We start from the raw sequence: 25,362 nt of genomic DNA, 5'->3' as shown, positions 1-25,362 counted from the left end.
CATGATGTCGAATTAGAATCCTAATTGTTTTAGGTTTCTAGAGCTGTCAATTTGTAGTCTGCTGTATTTATTAGTTAGTTTCAAATGTTAGTAGGTGTCATCATAGGCAGAATTGGAGTTCCCCTCACGCTGGAGGAGGAACCTCAGTTAGGTAGAAGAGCTCTATATATAGCTGAAACAACAATGTAATCAGGGTTGGAAAACTTTATAACAAAGCTTGTATTTGGCTTATGTAAGACTCATTTTCAGTAATATAATTTTGACTTTACTTCTCAGGATTCATGAAGGATTTCTTATGTTCAGAATATGTGATGTTGTCCTTTTCTTATTTTTGAATGGATCAGCACGAATTCCCGATTTCATAGCGCAGTTAGTTTAAATTCTGAACATCAATTTTTTAAATTTGTCAAAGGGTTGGTGTTAGTTTTGGGCCTAGTCTTTTCATCTTGTTTTAGAGTCTTGTTAAGAGTCTTGCTAGTGTGTCAAATGGGGTCAATTCTTTGTTTTAGTCCATCAATGGTCTCACACCACACCTAAGCTCCATATGTCAATTCTATTTCAAATTTCACAGCGCAAAAACCTCCGTCTAGGTGATTTCGTAGCGCAAAACACCGATTTTGCACTAACTGCGCTATGAAATCGGGAATTCGTGCTGATCCATAGCAAATCTCACCCCAGCTGTCATATTTTCTGCAAGAAGTTTACGGGGATAGCATGTGCAAGGTCTTACATGTCGGTCTTGACGCGTGTTCTGTAACCTTCAAATTTGATTCTTGCCTGTACCATTCAAATCAGGACTTCCATCCAAAACCAAATCTGAAAATTCTCTATTAAGACCGAAACTTCTGATTCTGGTTTCGATTTGTGATCAATCTGGCAGTATCACTTTTGAGAAGAACGGGCTCTTGCCACCTTCCTTTGTTTCTAATTTGCAAAATGTCTTGAAGAACAGAAAGATAGAAAAACCCCCAGAAGAAGATAATTCCAAATCCGAAGGAAGTAAATGCGGTAAAGGTGCTTCAGCTTGAAATGGCTGCAGGCATTGCTGTAAGTTTTTGATCGTGCAATTGGTGTCAATGTTCCAAGATCATGCTTTCTCCCAGTGAAGGAAACTTCAGGTTTACTACTTTTGTAGTCTATTTTGTATAAACTACTCATGGTCGCTGATTTCAATGTTAAAGCTGTTCAACAGGCATTACTTAAAATGCTAGAAGGAACAGTTGTACATGTTCCAGAAAAGGGAGCTCGCAAACATCCTCGTGGCGATCATATTCAGATCGATACAAAGGATATTCCCTTTATATGTGGCAGGGTTTTCGTGGATCTAGAGAAAACGATTTCTGAGAGACGGCAAGATTCTTCTATTTGCTTTGGAATGCCTATACGAGCTAATATGAGGACTGGTGGCCTGACAAATGCTGCGGTGACATCATCCTTGCTAGAGTCGGTTGAGAGTAGTGATCTTATTGCATATGGTTTAATACCAGAGTTCACTGGACGATTTCCTGTTCTTGTTAGCCTCTCAACGTTGACTGAAGACCAACTTGTTCAGGTGCTCATAGAGCCTAAAACTACACTTAAAACTCTCAGAATGTGAACCGCATGGATCCCTTCTTGGTCGTCTGCAGATGCTTCAGCGTCATTACCATCCTCAGCACGCTCCTCTGCGTTGTTATAAACGTGCTCTCAGCCATTCATTCAAAAATGGTGAAGATGTCTTTGATGGCATCCTCTGGGGTTATACAGTGCTTATTGCGTTATTTGTGGTGATCGCAGAGACTGAATGGAAGTGGATTCAGAAGTTTTGGCGAATTCTGGAGTATTGGGTGGAAAGAGGAATGCTTCAAATATTTGTTGCTATCATGACAAGAGCTCTGTTTGAAGGAACAGTGAGTAAAAAATATATCATTCTTTTGCGTGAGATTGCAAGCTACATGTTGCTTGCATGTGGTGTCATATATGTCATTGCGGGATTACTCTGCTGCGGCTGGCTAAAGCGCTCTCGTTTGAGCAAATCATTTTCAACAAAAGTCAAAACGAACACCAGATTGCAGCACTGAAGCTGTCAAATGACTGGTCAGTGTTAATGGATGATAAAAAAAAAAAACAATTCAATAGAAAATGATAGTGGGTACCCGTACTTCAGAGGACGAGCCAAATTATTTGGTGATAGCAGAAGTCCAGATTCCCCTGCAAAACTCTGAAAATGACATCATTGAAGGTTTTTCAATCCACCAAAGCCAAGGTACAAATAATCCAGAAGATTAATCATGCCACAGAATTCATTTGTCATTGCAACGAAGACAGTGAGCCCAGATGTTTATGTGTTTGATTACAGCAAGCATCCATCAAAGGCTCCTCAAGAAAGGATTTGCAATCCTGAACCGATATTGAAAGGTCATTCTAATGAAGGATATGGTTTGTCATGGAATCCTCTCAAAGAAGGTCACCTACTAAGTGGTTCAAACGATGCACAAATATGCTTGTGGGATATAAATGCTGCATTTGGAAAGAAAGTGCTTGAGGCCAATCAAATATTTAAGGTCCATGAGGGAGAAGTTGGGGATGTTTCATGGCATTTGAAGCACGAATATATTTTTGGCTATGTTGGAGATGACTGTCATTTGCTCATATGGGACATGCGTACACCTGCACCTAACAAGCCTCAACAATCAGTTGTAGCTCATCAGAGTGAGGTTAACTCTTTGGCCTTTAATCCGTTCAATGAGTGGCTGTTGAGAAAATAAAGCTCAAGACAGTCAGAGTTTAGCATTGAAACTGTGATTTTTGGGAACAACTCAGCAGTTTCGTAGCACGCTACGAAACTGCTGAAGCTACATAATTAACGATCAATGAACCAAATTTTGAAGACTTTCCTATCAGCATTAAAAAAGTTTTTGTGTCAGCACACATGCACATGGGAAAAGCTTACAACACACGAAGGACGTGGCACTCATTACTAATTCAAGAAAATCAACATGGCTAATTACTTCCGAATATCTTTGAGGAAAACAAAGGCATAAAAACAGGGACAGTTTCCTGTTTCTCAGTAGAGGTAAAGGGATACGACATTAAGGACCAGTAAGAAGCTTCGAGCATCCATCACAGCTAAACTAAAAAAAGACCAATTGTCAGAGAATGAGCCCGTTTTATCCTTTTTCTCGTAGGAGCACCATCTTGATTGTAATAAATGATATATTCAACATGATGTCGAATTAGAATCCTAATTGTTTTAGGTTTTAGAGCTGTCAATTTGTAGTTTGCTGTATTTATTAGTTAGTTTCAAATGTTAGTAGGTGTCATCATAGGCAGAATTGGAGTTCCCCTCACGCTGGAGGAGGAACCTCAATTAGGTAGAAGAGCTCTATATATAGCTGAAACAGCAATGTAATCAGGGTTGGAAAACTTTATAACAAAGCTTGTATTTGGCTTATGTAAGACTCATTTTCAGTAATATAATTTTGACTTTACTTCTCAGGATTCATGAAGGATTTCTTATGTTCAGAATATGTGATGTTGTCCTTTTCTTAATTCTTACAGTGGTATAGATGTATAATCACTCAGAATTCACTGAATGTGCTCTGATTTCCTGTATACATTTATAAACTGTGTGGTCCCATATGAGTTGATGTTCTGAATGTCTAAATGCTGAATGCCTTGACTTCCATGTAAGGTTAAGTTCACTGTTATATTGAGGTGTTGTTGACTCCATAAGCCCAATGGATAGTTGTTTAATGTGTTTCCAGCATTCATATTTTTCACAGTTGTTCTATAAGAGTTAGCCATCTTATCTTTAATCAAAATCATTAATCCATCAAGAGAGAGCCCTCTCAGGTTGAGGAGGCTAGGTCTCAGCCTAAAGTAGGTTTGAAATAGTTACTTAGAGTCAACCTGACCAGCAGCCTATCAGGGTCTGATTTTGAGATAACATTTTGGTGCGTCTGCCGGGAGCCTGAAGATTATTCATTCCCGAAATCAAGAGACTGAACTTCTGAAGGTAGCAGGAGCTCAGAAGAATTTTTGAGGCTGCGAATCTACCTTGGTGACTCCATTGTTGAAGAATTCAAAATTCATACATTCATGGTGATTCCACTGGAGTTATGAAGGACCCAGATGCTACCATTCTTATTTCAAAATTAGTTTAGTGGTCTTTAACATGAATGGGTTTACAATGGATACCTTATAGTTATTCTAAAACGGCTGATTTTATTTTGGTATATGAATCCTACCAAACTCTATTATTCAATTTATAAAACGGAGTATAACACAAATCATAAACATAATTAAGATGTGTAAGATCTATATCTTTCATATATTTGCAAAGTTATTGACTTAAGATTGAAACTTGTTTGTAATATTAATCATTTGTAGGGATAATGCTTTATGAGCTAATCTTAACCCAACCGAAACAAATTTGAATTGACATTATACCTTTTCATAGATTTGACATTTTTTTTTCCTTCAAGCCATTAGCCATAACCTAGACATATAACTTTGCTGGGAAATTTCACTATCATAATTGGAGTCATCATTAGTATATTATCCACAAAATATAAGTTTAATTAGAAGAATTTGCAATTAGAAAGTACAATTATTTGTAAGTGTAGTTCATATGAAATGTTGGAAGAACTATGGATTGAGTGTGAAATGTCCAATATTAAAGAAAGACATTTCATACTCATTTCATAATTCTTCTTCCAGCTTTCATGAAATCAAACTCTCAAAGTCGACACTTGCAAATATTTGTAATTTGCAAGTATTGAAGAAGGAAGTTTACACACATTCCACAATTCTTCTAGAAACAAAAAATTCAATAATAATAATAAGATTTAACGCTATTATTAAATGAAAAAAATCACATTTAATTTTAAATTTGGTAATCTCCAAATCATACAAAACAAAATTAGCCAAATTTAAATTTAAATGGATGATATTATTACAATAACTCTAACCATTAATATTACTCCGCCCAAAGATAGACTCAATACACTTTTATTTGGAAATAACTTGGAGATAATGCTTACAATAGACTTTTACTTGGAAATAATGCTTACTGTGAAAATTTCTAACCCGAAATTCTACTGTAGTAACTCATTTATTTCACCTACTTATTTCTCACAATAAGTTATTTACAAAATCCCTTTAGCAAACATTCAAATAAATTCTACTACAGTTATCACATAATTACATAGAGAAAATAACAAGCACAAGAACCAATCACATCAACACAGTTATTTTTGGACAATTGTCCTTGGAAAAACCCAATGTGGGAAAACCGGTGCAACAGATGAGGGTTTTATTAATCTTCAGCAACAATCGCTTTACAAGGAATGATTTTACAAAGAAACTGAGACACTATTGAGAGAAAACACTTGAGGCAAGGTTCATCCCTTTCTTGAAAACTTTCTGTCACCCTGGAGACCCTTCTTCCACTTTTGCGTCACTTCTGCATCACTTTGCAAGTTTCTGCGTCACTCTGCGTGGTTCTGCAACCCTCTGCGTAAGCCTACATGAGGACTGCGTCTTTCCTCTACGATGTCTCTCAATACCCCTGCGTCACCTCCTCCTCAGTCACTGACTACTGCTAATGCCCTCCTCTTCCTCCACCCTGCGCCTCTCCCTTTGAAATCAATCTTCTTCTCTTTGAGAATCGATTTTCCTTGGGATAATGAGTATCCGCTAGTGTGTTTTCAAATGATTCTCAAGTCTTCTCTTATACTTTTCCTATTGATGAATCAATGACCGAGATTAAGTCTCTAATCAATGGATAATATTAAAACATACTTGATTCTCGTCTCTTAGAAGCTTCTCACCCTTATCTTTATTAATACCCATTAATATTTTTGTTTTCCGAAGTTTAGACTTAGGAACTCATTAAAAATATTAATTATTTTAATAACTCCTCATTTGGGTGGAATTCTCCAAACGATTTCTGGGTCTAGGAGATCTCATGTATTCTAGCCCCTCCACAAAATTTTGGAGCTAGAGCATATTTGATGATACCTAAAATCAACACTCCCTCTTAGCGAGGAATGGCTATAGCAGTGTTTCCCAATTGAAGCACCACACTGATCCATGGCATCAGTCCTATGCCCCTCATTTACTGCGTTGTTGCAACCTGTATTGCTATCCATGACACTCCAACTATCACTGTTACATTTATACTGTAGCTCCCTCTGAATATGTTGCATCATGCTGCCTATAACACTACCATTGCTAACTGCTACACTCCAACTCCCGATACTTATCCATTTGTTCTACTGAAATGTATTCTTCACCATCCCCATTTTCTCCCTGAAATAAACAAACTTTTTTCTTCCTAGAGCCTTGGTGAGGATATATGCTACCTGTTCTCCTGTAGGAGTGTACCTTAACTGTACTGCCCCTCGTTGGACACAATCTTTGACAAAGTGACACCTGATATCACTGTGTTTCGACTAATCATGAAATATTGGATTCTCAGAGAGCTTAATGCAACTTTGATTATCACACAAAATCCTGTTTACTTCCATCCTTCTCCAGAATAGATTCACAAGCAATTTCCTAAGCCATATGGCTTTGCACAAAGTTGTGCTAGCTGCCATATCTTCTGCTTCAGCTGAGCTCAGAGCCATAAATTTCTGTTTTCTACTACACCAGTAGGTCATTCTTGATCCAATGTTGAAACAATACCTAGTTGTACTTTTCCGATCTATTGAACTTCCAACCCAATCTGCGTCAGTGAACCCACTCAACCTGATGTCATTGCCTTGGGTGTACAATAGTCCATGCTTAATTGTTCCTTTTATATACCTGAGAATATGTTTGGCTGCTACCCAGTGTGCCCTCTTGCGTTCCACCATGAATTGATTGAGGGTGTTGACAATGTAACAAATGTCTGACCTAGTATTGACCAGATACATCAGGGACCCTATAAGCTGCCTGTACAAGGTGGGATCAATGTCTTTATCTTCTGATGCATCAATATTATTCTAGTTGGTGGTAATTGGAGTAGCCATAGGTCTACATTTCTGCATCCTGAATCTCTTCAATATCTCTATAGCATATCTCCCTTGTCCAAGGAAGATCTCACCCTTCTGTTGCTAAACTTCCAACCCAAGGAAATAATGCATCTATCCCAAATCCTTCATGTCAAATTCTATGCCTAGGTTCTTCTTACAATATTTGATGAGCCTGGATGATCCTGTCAGGAAAATATCATTCACATATAACACCAGGACTAGAGGCTCATTCTCTACGACAAGATAATAGAGATTAGGATTTGCATCACTCTTAACGAACCCCATCTTCTGCAAGTATCCATCAATTCGACCGTACCATGCTGTACGTGCCTATTTAAGCCCATACAAGGCTTTCTTTAATCTGAATACATGAGATTTCTTCTCATGTGTCTCAAAACCCTCTGGTTGTTCAATGTATACTTCTTCTTTTATCACCCTGTTCAAGAATGTCGTCTTGACATCCACTGGTCAATCTCCCACCCCATCTGTGTTGTAAGGGATATCACGGTTCTAATAGAAGTATACCTGGCTACTGGGGTGAAGGTTTCTTCGCAGTCTATCCCTTCCTTTTGAGCATACCCCTTAGCCACAAACCTAGCTTTGTATTTCTCCACACTATTGTCTGCAACATATTTGACTTTGTAGATCCATCTCGAACCTACGACTGACCTATCCTGAGGCCTAAGTATCACTTCCTAGACATCATTGACCATTATAGAACTATATTCCTCCACCATAACATCTACCCATACTTGATTCTGAGTGGCCTCCTGAAAAATAGAGGGTTCCCCGACATGAGCTACTAAGGCCTGGTATCTGTCTGGTTGTCTTCACTCCTTTTTATCATTCCTGGGTGCACCAATGAAGTCCTCTGCATCCTGTAGAATCTTTCGTAGTTCATGACTCGTTCTTCCATTGGTAGCGGGTACATCTGTTAACTCTTCCTCTTCCTGAGATTCCTCCTGTTCTGAAGCTTTTCCTTTAGGAGAATTGTTGGCACTAGTTTCTGCTGGTCGAAATGGTTGGACCAATGGATTGTCTTTTGATTGCTCCTCGTAAGGCATTTCTCGGGATTTCCTGAAAGCTCTGTCTTCCATGAACTTTACATCTCACTGAACTACTACCTTCCTACTCCCTGGAAGATAGACTCTATATGCCTTAGCATTCTCGCTATATCCCACAAGATATCCTTTATGAGTAGTTTGATTTAATTTCTTTCTCTTTTCTTCGGGCATACGACAATATGCCAAATGCCCAAATATCCTGAAATAATTGACTTCAGGTGTCTTCTCGGCGAATACACTTTCTAGAGTGATCTTTGTCAATGCCTTGTGTGGAGTCCTGTTCTAGATATAAAATGTCGTGTTACATGCTTCTGCCCACAGGAATTTGGGCATATCTTGATCATACAACATCGCCCTAGCTGCTTCCACAATAGTCCTGTTTTTCCTTTCTGCTACTCCATTCTGCTTTGGGTTGTAGGGAGTTGTCCACACTCTTCTGATGCCTTCCCTAGCGCAAATATCGGTGAATTCCTTGTCAACATATTCTCCACCATTGTTTGAGCACAACACTTTTATATTCTTTCCTGTCAGATTCTCTACTAGAGCCTTGAACTCCTTGAATCGACCAAAAAAATAATCCTTGGTTTTCAGAAATTAGATCCAAGTCTTCATGGAATGGTCATCGATGAAGGTGATGAAGTCTTTGGCACCACTAAGAGATTTTGTGGACATAGGTCCGCAGATATTTGAGTGTATCAATCCTAGAACAGTCTGAGCCCTATTGTTACTTCTGGAAAACGCTGCTTTGACATACTTGCCTAGAGCGCACCCTCTGCATACAACATCTCACTCGATACTTAATTATGGAACTCCTGATACTTTTTTCACGAGAATTCTCAGAGCCCCATGGTGTAAGTGTCCCATCCTCTTATGCCATAGTTCATTCAAATATTTATCTCCATTGATGCCTATCAGTGCCATTAGATATTCTAGCTGTAATCTATACAACCTGTTACTTCTGATTCCAATCTGGGCCTTCCTTTTCCAACTCAGGTGTTTGACATATACTTTCTCCTTAATGAAGAAAACGTCATAGCCCTTGCTTTGAACTTGAGATACAGAGGGTAAGTTCATCCCCAATCCTGGCACATGTAGCACATTGGTTGCTAGAAGCCGCTCTCCTGATTTGGTTTGAAAGACTATAGTACCTCTTCCTACGAGGGTACACTTTGCCTTAATTCCCATGGTGATCTGAAAATTCAGCCTTTCTTCCTGATAATTTGAAAAAAAATCTCGAATTCCTGTCATATGCCAAGAAGCTCCACTGTCTATATACCAAACCTCAGAGGAGGGAGAACTTTCTAGGCAAGCGACTTCTTCTTCCAGTCTAGAAGCTAACATAGAATAATTGTGATCCATGTTCTTCATGCTTTCTTATTTTTTTGGAAATCTGCATGATTCCCTTTGAGTTGATGCCTCTGCATCATGCTCCTGACCCATAGCTGATTCTTCTCTCTTGTTTTCGAATCTCTGCTCCAATACCACGTGAAAATTTCTAACCCGAAATTCTACTGTAGTAACTGATTTATTTCACCCACTTATTTCTCACAATAAGTTATTTACGAAATCCCTTCAACAAACATTAAAATAAATTCTACTACAGTTATAACATAATTACATAGAGAAAATAACAAGTCCAAGAACCAATCACATCAACACAGTTGTTTTTGGACAATTGTCCCTAGAAAAACCCAATGTGGGAAAACCCAATAGAGTGGTTATTACTTGAAAACTCTTATAGTGGTAACCTCGACGAGCCGAGTATGGTAATATTGTTGATCTTACAAGTTTGTCAATGATGGTCAGAAATAGTTGTACCTTAAATGAGTCAGGAGGGAAGCTCAAAGATTTTGGTGGAGAAAGACCGTGGTCCATGAGACTTCAAAGTGGGTAGATGTGCTAGTAGAGACCATATCAGACAGATGTGACTTATATGTAATTTGTGATTTATGTAATGCTAATAATGTAACGTAAGTGCTATGGGAGAGACTTGGAAATAACACTTACAATAAAATGTAGAGAGATTTGGTTTGTTGGTTGTTGGAGTTTGTTGAGTCTAGATTTTCTCAACATTAATATCCTAGTTTGGAATCTATTCGATCTCATGAACACTATATATGTGGGATGTATTTTTCTTTTGAAATGTATTATTGAATCGATTTGTGTATAATACATAATTAATTGTATGTTCTCTTTGTATCATGGCTACTCTTCTAATTCTTTTGTCTTTTGCATTTAAAATTTAGATTAAATATATACATAGATTAAAACATGTGTGTTTTTTCTTTAGATTCACCAAGATTAATAATAATCCCAATCTAAATTGGCTCCCAAAATGAAAACCTAATGAGCATGGCTTTCATTAATGCACTCTGGTTATTGTACCAATATGCTTATACAAGTATTTATATTTACTACTAAGCTCTTCAACATAGAACTTAGTTTTTATTCTCATCATTTACCCGATTTATCTCTGCCACACCTATTTTCATCCACAATAAGCACAAGTTAGATTTCCCTTATTTCAGATCAACATAAAAAAATTATGCCATTGCTATAATTTAATATCAACAATAATAACTAGATTTCCCTAGTTTCTAACGAACACAAACAAATGATGCTATTACAATAATCAACCACGACACTCTAGAGGGAAAACTCAACCACTTGAGGCATTAAATCAAATCCCAAGTAATGACCAATAATTTGATGGCTAAATTTGTTCAAATTAAGAGTAATTATATGCAAAATGATGATTACAATTAAGGTTAAAATGACAAGGCATTTTAATTAATAGAAGAAATTGTTTTTCATAACACTTACCACTTCATCTAAATAATATATTGTAGATAGACAATTCCATATATATATTAGATTAATTTATTTAAAAATACAATTATAAAATTAAAAATGACAACATAACTATATCATAAACAATTAAAATAATTAAAATAAAACTTAACTATTTAAATTTGTTGATCATAATGTTGATAATAATCTATAATAAAAATTATCTATTTAAAAACAATAAAAAAAATCATTATCTTCTTACTACGAATATATATGGTGAACAATGTGAGTGATTTATTAGTTTTAATTTGCATATTTTTTTTATAGATGTTATTACAATGAATTCCAATCATTCTTATTCCTCCACCCTTAAATATACTCAATACACTTTTGCATATAAATCCATATTAAATACTATTTCTAAATATCTATGGAATATTAAAAAATGTGATTTTTTTTTTTTTGAGAATCATGAAAATTAATAATAATCCCAATTTGAAATTGACTCCCAAAATGAAAATCTAATAAACCTGGATTTCATTAATGCACTTTAGTGATTGCACCAAAGTCTTGATATTCTTATACAAGTATTAATGAGAATTGATAGTAAAAGTTATCTATTTAACAACAATAAAAAAAAATCATAGATTAGTTTCACAATATCAAAGTGTGTGTTATTATCTAACTAACTATGAATATATACCATAAACAACGTGACATATTCACTCTTTTACAAGATTAAATTTCACTTCCTCATTAATGAATAGTAAAGTATTAGTATTTTAATTTGCATATTATTTGAAAATTTTATATATTATTATAACAAATTCTAACCATTCTTATTACTTAGCAAAGAAATAGACTCAATACACTTGCATTTAAAATCTAGATTAAATATCTATGAACATTAAAAATGTGAGAATTTTGTTGAGAATCATCAAAATTAATAATAAACCCAATTTGAAATTGGCTTCCAAATTGAGAATCTAATAAACCTGGATTTCATCAACGCACTTCGTTTATTGCACCAGAGACTTGATATGCTTATACAAGTACTTATATTTAGTATTTAACTCTTCAAGATATAATTCAAATTTTTATTCCCATCATTTACCCAATTTATCCCTACCACAACTGTTGTCATTTGCAATAAGCACAAGCTAGATTTCCCTAATTCCAAATCAACACAAATAAATGATGTCACTACTATAATTTAAGATCAATAATAAGAACCAAATTGCCCTAATTTCTAATAAACAAAAACAAATGATGCCATTGCTATAACCAACTATCACATTGTAGAAGAAAAACTCAATTTCTTAGGGTATTAAATCAAATCCTAAGTCAAGGCCAATAATCTCATGGCTAAATTTTTTCAAATGAAAGGTGATTATATGTAAAAGGATGACCACAACTGAGGTTAGAAAAACAAGGCAATTTTTTTTTTAAGAAACAATTGTAAGTTTTATATTAATGCAGTCTGGTTTGAAGCCCATAACTTTTTACATAATGGACTCTATTTTCAACATCTACATTCAAGATAAACCAAAACAAAGTGACCCTTGTTCTCCTTTGTCTACATTTCACTATTATGAAAAACTCATGGCTTGGGTATTTATATTAGGAAAGCTAGCAAAGAAATATGTATTGACTTCCGAATAAAGTGATGGGATGACAACCCTTAGTGGGAAAGTCAATTGGCCATGGATGTGAAAATGAAGTGTTATGTACGAGGAGGTTCGAGATTCAAATTCCCTTGATTTACCCTTGTTTTAGGAAGGGACATACATAGGCACCTGGGAGTGACAGTGGTAGTGGTCCAAATTGACTTGTGTCAATCAAGCACTAGCTTCTCAAGCATATTCACATTATGCACCATCAACATTTCTATCATGCATGTCTGTTGGGTTGTGTTATATTCTTTCCACATAATTAATAGGGGGTTTGAAGGGCACCCGTAAGCCCACTTTATGGGGTCCGGGGTAGCACCCCGAAAAATTTTGGTTTTTGACCCTATGTTAGGTTGGGTAGACCCACCTATGGTTTTGTGCATGATTTTCGCACATGTTTTTTGGATGTGATGGTTTTCGGTCCATGGTATTGGACGAGATGGTCCATGGTATTGGACGAGATGGTTTTCGGTCCATGGTATTGGACACGATGGTTTTCGGTCCATGGTATTGGATGCTTTGGCATGTATAAATATGTATTGTAACATTGAAAGGAACATAATGAAAAATCAAGCTGGTAGTCCTGGTTTTGGGATCTAGTGGGAAAATCTCTGTGTATATGTTTTTTATGTGTTATGCTCTCGCATTTTTTATTTTTCTGTGTTTTAGAATTCGTATGCAGGTAATTTCTGTACGAGGTTAAAACCTACGTTTGGTATCGGAGCTGTTTTTGGCTTCAAGGGGACGCCTTTGTTGCTGAGGGGTTTTGCTCGGGCTTGTGGTAGACCCTGTTCAGTAGGAGATCTGCAAGATCGATTCTGGTGGTGAAAGAAGATGATGAGTGGTGGAAAGATAGAGATTGAGAAATTTAGTGGTCAAAGTTTTGAGTTGTGGAAACTCAAGATGGAGGATCTATTAGTGGATAAAGATCAGTGGATTGTAGTAGATCCAGGTACTAAACCAACGGGAGTGACCGATGAAGAATGGAAGAAGTTGGATCGGAAGGCAAAGAGCACAATACGATTGTGTGTCTCAGATTCAGTATTGTTGAATGTATCAAGGGAAGCTACAACAAAGGCTTTGTGGGACAAGTTAGGGACTTTGTACCAATCTAAGTGTCTGGTGAATAAATTGTTCCTGCGAAAAAAGTTGTATAACCTGAGGATGAAAGATGGAGACTCGATGAAAGAGCATATGAATGCGTTTAATATTGTGGTAAGTCAGTTAGCATCTGTTGATATTAAAATTTTAGATGAAGATAAGTGCATCAGTTTGTTGTGTTCTCTAACAGATTCGTGGGATAGTCTGGTTATTGTAATAGGTAGCAATGCAATTGCCTTGCATTTTGATGAAATAGTCTCATCCTTGCTGATGGAGGAGATAAGATGGAAAAATATGGAGATCCAGAATGGTGATGCCTTGTCTGTATGAGGACGGTCCTAGAATAGAAACAAAAATAAGTTATCGAGTGGGAGATCTAAATCTAGAGGGAAATCTAAATCTCCAGGAAAACCTGTAAAGGTGGCGTGCTGGAAATGTGGAAAGGAAGGGAAATTCAAAATGGATTGTAAATCTAAAGCTCCTGATAAAGGAAAGGGATCTGATGATGCTCCTTCTACAAAGGCGAAAACCACCTCAAATGAAGGTGGGGATGTGTACTTGGCTTCTTCAAGTACACATGTAGATCATGAGGCATGGTTGATTGACTCAAGTGCATCCTTTCACTTCACTCCCCATAGAGAGTGGTTCTGTGAGTATGATGGTGGTGATGTCTTCTTGGGGGATGACAGGAAGGCTAGAATCATTGGTCGCGGAAAAGTAAAGTTGAAGTTGTAAGGTGGAAGGGTTAGAACACTTCCAGGTGTTCTACATATTCCTGCATTGGCCAGAAATCTGATTTCTGTAAGCAAGCTGGATGATGTAGGTGTAAAAACAGTGTTTGAGAAGGATACCTGCAAGATGGTTCGGGGAGCACTGGTATCGATGTGGGGAGTTCAGACTGGAACTCTATACAAGCTACAAGGTAGCACTGTTGTTGATGGGTGCAACAGTTCTGTGGTTCTTGAAAGTGGAGCAAAAAATCTAGTCATCTCTGGAGAGAGGACCATGCTGTGGCATCAAAGGCTTGAACATATTGGAGAGAAGGGCCTTTGAATACTTCATGGTAAAGGTATGGTAGAAGGTATGAGTAATAACTCTCTGGATTTTGATTTCTGTGAAAATTGTGTATATGGGAAGCAGAATTGGGTGAGTTTCTACTCTGGAAGTAAGAGGGTGAAACAGATATTAGAACTTGTGCATAGTGATGTGTTTGGACCTCTGAAGGTTCCATCACTAGGTAATTCTGTGTACTATGTATCATTTATAGATGACTTCTCAAGGAATACATGGATAAATTTCCTTAAGAAGAAATTTGAAGTCTTTGATAGGTTTAAAGAATTTAAGGCCCTGGTGGAAAACCAGAAAAGAAGAAGATAAAGGTGCTGAGGATAGATAACGATGGAGAGTTTTGCAGTAAGGAATTTGAAGAATTCTGTAAGAAGTGTGGTATAGCATGGTAGAAGACTACTCCATATACACCTTAGCAAAATGGAGTTGCAGAAAGAATGAATAAGACGTTGATGGAAAGGGCAAGAAGCATGCTCACTGGTGCCGTGTTAGGACAAGAATTCTGGGTAGAGGCGGTGGATACTGCATGTTACCTGGTGAACAGGTCACCTTCATTAGCATCGGAGGATAAGACTCCACAAGAGGTATGGATTGGTAAGAAACGCTCTCTTTCACATTTGAGGGTATTTGGATGTGATGCATATGTACATGTTCCAAAGGAGAAACGAACCAAGTTAGATAGTAAATCTGAAAAGTGCATCTTTATTGGGTATAAGGATGGTTTAAAGGGTTAGAAGCTTTGGAACCCAGTCACACGGAAGGTTGTGTATAGCTGAGATGTGGTGTTCAGAGAGGTTAAAGATGTTATTAAACATGAAGTCCAACGAAAGGTACCTGAGAAGATAGAGTTTGACCTAAAGGAGGAAGAATCAGACTCTACAGCAGAGGAGGAATCAGAGGATGAAGAGCCACAAAATCTGGCTATGAGAAGATCAGTTTGAGAAAGAAGGCAACCTGAAAGGTATAGTCCATCTGCTTTCTATTCAAATTTTGCTTTATCTATTACTGACAATGATCCCAGAACTGTGAAGGAAGCAGTTAATTCAGAGGATGGAAAACTCTGGAAAGAGGCCATGGTTGATGAAATGGCATATTTGCACAAAAATGAGGCTTGGGACCTGGTGGAGTTGCTGGCTGGAAGGAAACCCATTAGCAGCAAATGGGTGTTCAAAAAGAAGACAAATGCAGAAGGAAAAGTGGAGAAATACAAAGCTTGGTTGGTAGCAAAAGGTTATTCGCAGGTGCCGAGAATTGATTTTGGTGATATTTTTTCTCCTATTACCAAGGCAACTTCTATCAGATTACTTTTATTTGTTGCTGCTGCTTTTGATTTTGAGGTAGAACAGATGGATGTGAAGACAACATTTCTTCATGGGGATCTAGAAGAGGAAATCTACATGAAGCAACCTGAAGGCTTTGCAGCGAAGGGTAAGAAAGAACTAGTATGCAAGTTAAAGAAGTCTCCGTATGGGTTAAAACAGTCACCAAGGATGTGGTATCATAAATTTGATACATTTATACGGGGACTTGGCTTCACCAGAAGCAAAGCAGATCACTGTGTGTATTTTAAATTAATTGGTGACCGTGTTATTTATCTGGTCTTGTATGTGGATGATATGTTGCTGGTTGGAAATGACAAAGAAATTATCCAAGATTTGAAGACCCAATTGTCCTCCAAATTCGACATGAAATATCTTGGTGCTGCAAACTATATTTTGGGCATGGAAATTAAAAGAGCTCAGGCAAAGAGGAAGCTTTGGTTAAACCAAAGGAAGTATGTCGAGACAATACTACAGAGGTTTAATATGCAGGATAGTAAACTGGTGAAGGTTCTTGTTCCTGTAGGTGTGAGGTTATCTGCTGAACAATGTCCCAAGACACAAGAAGAGGAAGAGGACATGTCCCGTGTTCCATATGCAAGTGCAGTCAGTAGCCTGATGTATGCAATGGTCTGTACTAGACCAGACATTGCACATGCAGTGGGAGTATTGAGCAGGGTTATGTCAAAACCAGGAAAGGAGCATTGAACAGCAGTGAAGCCGGTTTTCAGGTATTTGCTTGACACTAGTTATTATGGTCTATGCTACCAAGGAAGACTAGGATTGGATAGAGTGTTGGATATTCGTGGCTTTGTTAATGCAGACTGGGCTGGAGATCTAGATCAGAGAAGATCTACAAGTGGTTATGTGTTTAACCTATTTGGAGGTGCAGTCAGTTGGATGAGTAAGAAATAATCTGTAGTGGCACTATCAACTACAGAGGCATAATACATGGCAGCCACTCATGCAAGCAAGGAAGCAGTTTGGTTGCAGAGATTGTGTTCAAGTATGGGGTTAGTACAGGAAGCTATAAGGATAGACTGTGACAGCCAAAGTGCAATTTTCTTGGCAAAGAACCCTGCATATCATTCAGACAAAGCACATTGATGTTCAGTATCACTTTGTGAGGGATATGATAGAAGACAAAAAGGTGTTGCTGGTAAAGGTGGACACTTTGAAGAAAACTGTAGATGCGTTGAAAAAATCTGTGAGCTCTGAGAAGTTCTCTTGGTGTAGAGAGACAATGGGCATTTCAGGGTTGGGAAAATGACTAAGCTCTCTTATGGCCCTTATGGAAAGAAAACAACAAGTGGGAGAATGTTGGGTTGTGTTATATTCTTTCCACATAGTTAACAGGGGGTTTGAAGGGCACTCGTAACCCCACTTTATGGGGTCCGGGGCAACGCCCCGGAAAATTTTGGTTTTTGACCCTATGTTAGGTTGGGCAGACCCACCTATGGTTTTGTGCATGATTTTCGCACATGTTTTTTGGACGCGATGGTTTTTGGTTTTGGGATCCAGTGGGAAAATCTATGTGTATATGTTTTTTATGTGTTATGCTCTCGCATTGTTTATTTTTCTGTGTTTTAGAATTCGTATACAGGTAATTTCTGTACAATGTTAAAACCTACAATGTCCACATATATGGAAGTTTGTTTTAGTGAGTAGAATCCAAGAAGAATCTATAAAATTTATATCTTTTATGAAATTTGGCATTATATATAGCCAATGTCCAATTGGATATAGAGTAGCTAAAAGAATGAGTTTGAACCCTACCCTATCTTAAATCCTTAACCCTACACACCAAGATTCTGTTTAAAATTGTTTCTTTCGAATTCTAGTAACAAATATCTCCAGGAGTTTGTAAGTTCTATATCCTTGCTTAATACTCTTTCAAAAGCATACAAAACATAGAGTATGAATGTTGAGCACGCCTGTCTCCATCTTTGAAGTTGTTACATAAATGTTTGGGAAAGTGTAGCATGGGGATTTGTAAAGGATGGCTATAATTCCAATTCAAACTATTTCCAATAATACAGTTGAGGAAGCTTCACACTCTTCCCAAACTCTTTTTCTCAACCATATTTTTATGGATATCAAATTAAGATGAGGATTCAATGTAATAATGCATTTCTCTATCTCAATATTTTGATAAGATTTCATTCACATTGATACTCTCCTCCATCGCATCCCTAGATTGCTGGTTAGCAACCATTGATTACATTTGGTATTGAGGATAATGCGAGAAATGGCAATGATGATAACATTAAGCAATGTTGTTATTCCTATTATCTGTTTGTGTACACCATCACATTCTGCCATTGCCAACAATTCTTGGGGTTTCTTCATCACCTTCTGCCATTGGCGACAATCCCCATGATTTCTTTTTCTTCTATTTTGTGGAGACTTCCTTGACATGGAAGAAGCCATCTATTCTATGGAGTGTGGAAGAAGCCATTAAGGTTGCCAAATTACAAGAGAAAACTATAACCACCATAAATCTATTTTAACTCCCTATCTACCAAAGGCCAAGAGGGATCAAATCTCTCAAGATGTAAATCCTTTTATGAGTGCAAAACTTGAAGAAATATGTGGAGCTCTAGAGATTTAATTCCTCTTTTCTCTTGGTAGAATAAGATGGTGGTTTTGAGCAATACACTAATAGATGTTTTAACTAATTTTTTTTTTTTTTTTTTAATATGTTGTTTTTTTATATATATATATATATATATATATATATATAATCTTAGAAAGACACATGTCAACTTCAAGTTTAGCATAAAATGAATCACACATAGTTGTAAAATGTCCCCACTTAACACATTAATATGTGTATCATAATAATTTATTCAAAATTATGATTTTCATATATTGTTAAATAATATTAACATGTATTTAAAAATATATTAATAACATAACAACATATGTAGCTTATAAATAAAATATCTTACTACCATATTAAGATTTATAAATAAATATCTCCTTATCCATATTATGTAAAAGGTTTTGATATCAACCCTATGTTAGGATATTCTGACACATAGGAAATAGTTAAGTACAACTTGGTCTAGTATAGAGTTAGGTAAAGTGTGTTTCTTTACCTTGTACATTTTGTAACTTACAATCCGACGGTCACGATATGTAGTGATCCGACGGTTCATTCTCTCCTCGGTATTACCGACACTTGATCCGTGGCTTGACACCCGATTGGTCCATGATTTCTATTTAAAGCGCATGGAGGGTCATTTGTAGGGTAATCCGTATATGAGAGAAGCTTATGTAAATTTTCATTCTTTTATTAATAAATTGCCTGAAGTGGCCGCGTTGGCTCAGGCCGTGGACTGTTTCCCTCTTTGAGGGTTTTAACCACGTCAAAAATATTGGTGTATTGATCTGCGATCTGGTTGTAAGCAGTGTCCTTTGGTGTTCTGTCTGAGGAACTTACCCTGTAAATTCCTACATGGTATCAGAGCTATTTGAGGGCCGCGTCAGTTGGTGATCCAAATCTGAAGCCGGTAGAACTGCATCCGAGTGCCGTTTCCTAGATTTACTGTTTCTGACTGCTTTCGGGCCGAGAGGACTGCTCTGTTGTGTTGGGAGCATCTGTTCCAGTGAGGAACCCATTTCGTTTCACGCGAAAAGGTTTCCGGTAGCCCTAGCTGCGTCTTTTTAAGATATGGAGGTATACAATGTTTATTTGCAGTTTACAGTTATTTTCTCTCTGTTTATTTCGGTTTCAGTTTATTTAGCCTTTTTTATTACCGGATCTATACCTTTCATTTCTGCGTATGCTCTTTGCCCTGCGACTCTGTGTGATCTGGGCAAATCAGAAACAGAAAGGAAGGATTTTTCTCATGCGTATGCTCTTTTCCTTGCGCCTTAGTGTGATCTCGGAAAATCAGAAACATTGAGGAAAATATTTAGTTTCCGGCTAAAGCTAACTTTGAGCCGCAAGGTTCATTTTTGAAAATATTTAGTTTTTCGGCTAAAGCTAACTTCGAGCCGCAAGGTTCGTTTTTTTTGTATGTCCGTGTTGGGTTTTGTGTTTTTTGTTTTGTAGGGAAAAAGAGCCTTCTCAAAGCAAGCACGCAACCCAAAGCATCAACCCCCCCCTCTCTCTCTCTCTCTCAAATTTTTTGTATAGCTCAATTGGTTCAAAGCTATTTTAAGAGAGTAGAGGTCTTGGGTTCAAGTCTCCATTTTTTGGGGGCGGATTTTTTCATTTCCGCACATTCCCGCACTTCGTCGGCGACTTCATCAACTTTTTTTCAAAAAGCCATAACTTCTTCATCCGGAAGCCGTTTTCAGAGCCGTTTTTTTTAAACCAGCCTAATTTTTCGAGATCTATCCATTGGAACACTTAGTTTCAGCATCTTTAGCTTCAGTTTCCATTGAAATGGAAAGTCAATACCAAGTTACCCTTGACAGCACCAACTACTTCCAATGGTTGTCCTACATTGAGGATTTACTTAGAAGTAAAGGTCTCTACAGAATAGCCTTAGGCCAAGAAAAGAAACCGAAGGATGAAGATAAGGCTGCTAAATGGGAAAATAGGCAAGATCAAGCACGTGGATTGATAGGGATGTCTATTTCTCCAGATCTTAGATTCCATATTGCAGAACTTGATACTCCTGATGAAGCAATGAAACAAATCAATAAAGTTTTTGGGATTAAAAATGAACTTAGAGCCCATCAACTTGAAAATGAGTTGCTTACATTGGACCCCAATAATTTTTCTTGCATTGAAGATTTCTTGTCCAAGTTCAAGACCCTTAGATATCTCTTGGAAGGTGTTAAGGTTAAGAAAGAAGATAGTAACCTTATCTATTCCATTCTTACTAAGTTGGGACCAACCTACTCTGTGTTTGTTTCCACCTTCCATTCTACAAGAGAAACCTTCATTTCTCAAGGAACAGATTACAAGTCCCCTTCCTTTGACTCTTTTTGTGATTCTTTAATAAGAGAACAAGAAAAACTCTTACACCTTGGTCTTCTTAATCTTGGAAACTCTTCCAAGAAAGCGTTAGCCACCTAGCAGCAACCAAATTCAAAGAATCCTAAGAAGTCATATCCTAAAAAGAATGGTCCTAAACCAAATAAGGGTCCTAAGCAATCTCAGCCTCAAAATGAAAAATCATTTCAACAAAATTATAAGAAAAATAAAAACAAATGGAAGAAGACTGATAAACATTGCAACTTTTGTAATCGAGATAGCCACTTAGAATCCAAATGCTTTAAGAAGATGGAAGCCTTGGAAGCAGCTATGAATGAAGAATATCATTCATTATTGGCAAATGATACATGGGATCTTGTTCCTGTACCAAAGGGACGAAAACTTGTTAGATGCAAATGGGTTTACAGAACCAAGTATGGACTAGATGGGAAAGTTGATAAACATAAAGCTCGTCTTGTTGCTAAAGGTTTTTCACAGGTTGAAGGCATTGACTACACTGAAACCTTCTCCCTTGTTGCCAAAATGAACTCTATCCGCCTGCCTTGCTGCCTCGTTCAAATGGGAAGTCCATCAGATGGATGTTAAATCTACCTTCTTGCATGGGGACTTGCATGAAGAAATCTATATGGAACAACCTATTGGCTTTATACAAACAGACTCCAGCCTTGTATTTCGGCTTAAGAAATCCCTTTATGGTCTCAAGCAAGCTCCTCGAGCTTGGTATGCTAAAATGGATAACTTTCTTTTAGAATCTGGCTTCTCTAGGTGTCATTCTGACAATACTGTCTACACCAAGAAAGTGGGCAAGTCTCTTATCATTCTTGTTCTTTATGTTGATGATCTTATCCTGACTGGTAGTGATCCCAACCTTATAAACCATGTGAAGTCTAGCCTTAAAAGGAAGTTTGAAATGACAGACTTAGGACACTTACATTATTTTCTCGGTCTTCAAGTCTTGCAATCCAAGGAAGGTATTTCCCTTTCTTAGTCCAAGTATGCCTGTGATATTCTACGCCACTTTCACATGGAAGACTGTAAGCCAGCCCCTTCTCCCTTTCAGTCTGGAGTCAAACTTTCAGTCACTTGTAATTCTCCTGAAGTTGATGCTACCTTATACCGTCAACTTGTACGAAAACTTTTGTATCTAACCCATACTCGTCCTGACCTTTCCTTTGCTGTCAGCCTTGTTGCTCGGTTTATGCAAAACCCATGTGAAAGTCATTGGAAAGCAGCTAAAAGAATACTTCGTTATGTTCGAGGTACAGTTCAGTTTGGGATTCATTACAGTGCCGAAGCAACTCCTCTATTGGTTGGTTTCATTGATTCTGATTGGGCTGGTGACCCTGATGATCGGAAGTCTACTGCCAGTTATGTGTTCACTCTTGGTTCAGGACCTATTACATGGGCTTGCAAGAAACAAGGTGCCATTTCTCTTTCATCAGCAGAAGCAGAGTATCGTGGTGCCGTAGAAGCTAGTAAGGAAGCCTTGTGGCTTCGTCAGATCCTGTCAGAGTTTGGCTTTCACCAGCAGCATCCGAATACACTTTGGTGTGATAATCAAAGTGTCATTCAGCTATGCAAAGATCCAGTCCAACATCAACGCAGCAAACACATTGAACTGCACATGCACTTCATCAGAAAGCTCATTCATGACCATGTTCTTGAAGTGCAATATTGTTCAACAGATGATCAAGTTGCAGACATCTTTACAAAGGCTCTCACAGAGGCGAAGTTCACTAAACTTCGATTTATGGTTGGAGTTCAGGAAGTTGTCACTAAGGGGGGATAGGCTCTAGTGCCTCCTTCCTTCTCCTATTGTGTCATATTTGTAAATCCTTCAATCCTATCCCAAGTTGTTCTTAAGGGGGGATGTTAGGATATTCCGATACATAGGAAATAGTTAAGTACAACTTGGTCTAGTATAGAGTTAGGTAAAGTGTGTTTCTTTACCTTGTACATTTTGTAACTTACAATCCGACGGTCACGATATGTAGTGATCCGACGGTTCATTCTCTCCTCGGTATTACCGACACTTGATCCGTGGCTTGACATCCGATTGGTCCATGATTTCTATTTAAAGCGCATGGAGGGTCATTTGTAGGGTAATCCGTCTATGAGAGAAGCTTATGTAAATTTTCATTCTTTTATTAATAAATTGCTTGAAGTGGCCGCGTTGGTTCAGGCCGTGGACTGTTTCCCTCTTTGAGGGTTTTAACCACGTCAAAAATACTGGTGTATTGATCTGCGATCTGGTTGTGAGCGGTGTCCTTTGGTGTTCTGTCTGAGGAACTTACCCTGTAAATTCCTACACCCTATCTATATTATATATAGTTAAAAAATAAATAAATTTATGTATTATATTATATAAGTTAGTTAAAAAATAGATAAATAGTTTAATATATCACATAAAACAATTGAAAAACAATTATTATGTCTATACTATATATAGTTAAAAAATAAATAAATTGTTATTACGTAAAATAATTAAAAAACAATAATTATTATGGTTAAAAATTTCAAATTTTTTTATTATTTTATATTTTAGCTAATTATATATATATATTTTTAATTTTATCTGAAATAACAAATATATATTAAAATAACACATTTAAATCATATCCCAGTAATATTCTGGGTATATGTGTTGATTCCAATTGAAGTGACAAATTTGCAACTCGATGGAGATTGAAATGCAGTGGATGGTGAGAGGTAAAATGGCTGGAACACTAAAGCTATGAAAAAAACAAACCAAAGACCAAACTAGCATAAATCTGCACACATACCCGTGAATGACAAGGACAACGACCATTACCTGAGAAGTAATCTTCGAAATTTCAATCTAATAAATAATGTTTAATATAAATTATAAATTTTTGAGAATATTTTCAAATTTAATTGATAAAAATAAAATTAATTTTTTAACTTCATTCATATATATCAAATTCCAAAATCTGTAATGAAATGGAAAAAGTAATAAATAATGAATGCAACACGTGGAGGAGTATGACTTAATGCAACACAATTTGAACATGAGCACCCTACATAGAAATAATCATTAGAATCCTATCCTCATAACAGGCTGGAACTTAGGAATTCAATTGGTCTCTCTCCACTAAGCGTGTCATTGCACATGTGCTCTTGAGACTTAATGTTTGATCCATTAACAAGGATTGCTAATCTCTCTCATTACTTAGTTAAATTGATATCAGGCTTTCATGAAAAAGGGCCAATACCAAGAAGCCCAAAGGGATGTATACCGCCTGTGAAGAAGATGGGGTGGAAATTCCTGTTGTTTAGCTATATTATTATCATAGATACATATGAACAGTAGTGTTTGGTTTCATAGCTTCCACAGGGATATGGAATGCAGTAAACATCCCAACAATTTCTAGCAGATACTTAACAATGTCGCTAACCTAATTTCTTTGCTGCCCAAGAATTCCTTCTGCTTTCTTACTATATTTTACTGTGACCAATCTCAAGAGCCTTTCAAAACCAATCCAGTGTTTCCAACATCTCATGGCTTGGCTGTCTATATAGGGAAAACTGGCAAAGAAATATGTATTTTTTCAAGTAAAGTGATTGGAGTATAGTATTTAGGGGTAGTTCAATTGATGATAGTCATGAAAATGAAGCCTTATGTATTAATAAGTTTAAATTTTCTTAATATATTTTTGTTTTAAGGGGGGTTTTTCTTTCTGTATACATAAGCACTATTCGTTGTAAGAAGAGGTATCTCTATATATAAGTATTTGGAGTGATAGTGGTAGTGACCAGAATCTATCAGTATCAAATAGTAAACTGACCCAATTGCAAATTTTTCTACTCAAAAAAATAAAATAAGTAATAAAATGACACTCTTGTAAATAACAAAGTTGATAAAAGTTATTTAGAAATACTGCCTAGTCTAAGACTAAAAACCTTCCAACAATTTTAGCAGCAGCTTGCTTAAATTAATATTAAGAAATTCATTTAAGTTATTTACTCGAAATTGGGAAATTTTTTTTATTTAGTTAAATCTAATTTGATTGTAAATTTTCAAAATATTTTGAAATTTGATATATATAATAATTAACTTAATTATTTACCTACCTGCACTACCTGCAACTTTGCTCGAGTAATTCATTGCATTCTGTTTCCTAAGTTATTTTAGATGTCATTCTCCCATCAGGTGTGTTATTAATGGGTAGTAAACTGATTGTGTCGGGTGGGTGGTAGGATAGTTTCCTTTTTGGGAATTATGTTGTTGAAGCCTTCTGTGAGAAGTAAGTCCGAGATAACATGTGACTGTGTGAGAAATCAGGATCGAGGAAATGCCATCTCCCTTTCCAATGGCGTGGGGGCGGCCACGTTGAGGAAGATTTTACTCCAACCCTTTCTATGGCACTCATTTCC

At 36.9% G+C, this 25,362-nt stretch overlaps 1 pseudogene; it reads left to right on the top strand.

The window, feature by feature from the left end:
- Positions 1-2,121: 2,121 nt before the first annotated feature.
- On the top strand, positions 2,122-2,747 carry LOC149220630 (histone-binding protein MSI1 pseudogene; annotated as a pseudogene).
- The last annotated feature ends 22,615 nt before the right edge of the window (positions 2,748-25,362 follow it).

This window comes from Pinus tabuliformis, chromosome Q, assembly GCF_031772625.1.
Source record: "Pinus tabuliformis cultivar Carrire ecotype Pingquan chromosome Q, CPIR1, whole genome shotgun sequence".
NCBI lineage: Eukaryota > Viridiplantae > Streptophyta > Pinopsida > Pinales > Pinaceae > Pinus > Pinus tabuliformis.
Note: the sequence above shows the minus strand (reverse complement) of the source record. Positions and strands in the feature narration are given on the sequence as shown.